This window comes from Phyllobates terribilis, unplaced genomic scaffold (genome assembly GCF_046119375.1).
Source record: "Phyllobates terribilis strain yellow unplaced genomic scaffold, ASM4611937v1 Scaffold_3__8_contigs__length_932513732, whole genome shotgun sequence".
Classification (NCBI taxonomy): domain Eukaryota; kingdom Metazoa; phylum Chordata; class Amphibia; order Anura; family Dendrobatidae; genus Phyllobates; species Phyllobates terribilis.
This window is the reverse complement of record NW_027362763.1, coordinates 813,326,163-813,328,797: the sequence shown is the minus strand read 5'-3', so window position 1 is coordinate 813,328,797 and position 2,635 is coordinate 813,326,163.

The window sequence follows — 2,635 nt, the reverse complement described above, 5'->3', positions numbered from 1 at the left end:
TCTCTAGTTCAGCTATGTCTTTCTTATACGCCGTAGACCAGAACTGTACACAGTATTCTAAGTGTGGTCGCGCTAGTGACTTGTATAGAGGTAAAATTATGTTCTCCTCATGAGCATCTATTCCTCTTTTAATGAATCCCATTATTTTATTTGCCTTTGCAGCAGCTGCCTGACACTGGCCACTAAACATGAGCTTGTCGTCCACCAATACACCCAGGTCTTTTTCAGTTACAGTTTTGCCCAGTGTTTTACAATTAAGCATATAATTATACATTTTATTTCCTCCGCCCAAGTGCATTACCTTACATTAATCCCCATTAAAGCTCATTTGCCATTTATCAGCCCAAGCTTCTAGTTTACATAGATCCTCCTGTAATATAAAATTGTCCTCCTCTGTATTGATTACCCTGCAGAGTTTAGTGTCATCTGCAAATATTGAAATATTACTCTGTATGCCGTATACAAGGTCAATAATAAATATGTTAAAAAGAAGGGGGCCCAATACTGACCCCTGTGGTACCCCACTGTTAGCTGAGACCCAGTCTGAGTGTTTTCCATTAATAACCACCCTTTGTTTCCAATCACTGAGCCAATTCTTAACCCACATACATATATTTTCCCCTATCCCCATTGTTCTAATTTTATGTATCAACCTTTTGTGTGGAACCGTATCAAAAGCTTTTGAAAAGTCCATATACACAACATCCACTGCTTTTCCTTTGTCCAGTCCAGAACTTGCCTCCTCATAAAAACTGATCAGATTAGTTTGACAGGAACGGTCCCTCGTAAACCCATGTTGATATTGGGTCATGAGGTTATTCTTCTTCAGATACTCTATTATAGCATCTTTTAGGAAACCCTCCAGGATTTTACCCACAGTAGAGGTTAAGCTTACCGGCCTATAATTTCCAAGTTTGGTTTTTGTCCCCTTTTTGAATATTGGCACCACATTTGCTATACGCCAGTCATGTGATATAGACCCTGTTATTATGGAATCTTTAAAGATTAAAAATAATGGTCTATCTATGACATTACTTAATTCCTGCAGCACTCGCGGGTGTATCCCATCCGGGCCCGGGGATTTGTCAACTTTAGTGATTTTTAGACACCACCGTACTTCCTGCTGGGTTAAGCAAGTGACATTTAATGGAGAATTTTTGTTATCACTAATCATGTTTTCTGTCATGCGATTTTCTTGTGTAAATACGGTTGAAAAAAAATCATTTAGCATATTGTGTTTTTCCTCATCCTCATCCACCATTTCACCCAGACTATTTTTAAGGGGGCCAACACTATCATTTTTTAGTTTTTTACTATTTATGTAGTGAAAGAATATGTTGGGGTTATTTTTACTTTCTCTGGCAATTACTCTCTCTACCTCAATCTTTGCTGCCTTGATTTGTTTTCTACATAATTTATTTAATTTTCTATATTTATTTAATGCCTCATCACTACCTGCTTGCTTTAGTTCTCTAAATGCTTTCTTTTTGTCACTTATTGCGCCCCTTACAGCTCTGTTTAGCCATAGTGGTTTCCTCCTATTTCTAGCATGTTTATTCCCAAAGGGTATATATTGTGCACAGGTCCTATTCAGGATGTTAATAAATGTCTCCCATTTGCTTTGTGTAGCTTTATGTCTCAGGATATCGTCCCAGTTTATTGCACTAAGATCATCTCTTAACCGTTGGAAATTTGCCTTCCTGAAGTTTAGTGTCCTTGTAACCCCTCTACTACACATCTTATTAAAGGTTACATGAAAATGTATCATTTTGTGATCACTATTACCCAAGTGACCCCCAACTCGTATATTTGATATGCGGTCTGGCCTATTGGTTAATATTAAGTCTAGCAGTGCCCCCCTTCTTGTTGGGTCCTGAACCAGTTGTGAAAGGTAATTGTCTCTCATAGTTGTCAAAAACCTATTACCTTTGCTTGAACTACATGTTTCTGTCTCCCAATGTATTTCAGGGTAGTTGAAGTCTCCCATAATAATGACTTCTCCTTGAGTCGCTGCTTCATCTATTTGCTTTACGAGGATATTCTCCGCTACTTCCATTATTTTTGGAGACTTATAACAAACCCCTATTAGTAATTTATTATTTTTTCCCCCTCCCCTTATCTCCACCCACAGGGACTCTACATTTTCATTAGATTCACATATATCCTCCCGCAAGACAGGTTTTAAGGATGATTTTACATATAAACACACCCCCCCCCCCTCGCTTGTTTGTACGGTAATTTCTGAACAGACTATATCCCTGTAAATTAACTGCCCAGTCATGGCTCTCGTCCAGCCACATCTCAGATATCCCTATCATGTCAAATTATTTTCCAACAAAATTAATTCTAATTCCTCCATTTTGTTGGTGAGGCTTCTGGCATTAGTGTACATGCATTTTATGTATCTCTGTACCTCTATTCCTTCTTACTTCATTGACTGTTCTAACCCCACCCCCAGTTTCTTTATTTGTGCCCAGGTCACTATCTGCACTATCTTCCCCACCTATAAAATGAATACCCTCCCCCCCAATCCCTAGTTTAAATACTCCTCCAACCTTCTAGCCATTTTTTTGCCATTGCACTTTTTCCCCTCTACTGATTTTTTTCTTGCAAAGTTGCCAGATAACGTGAGTTG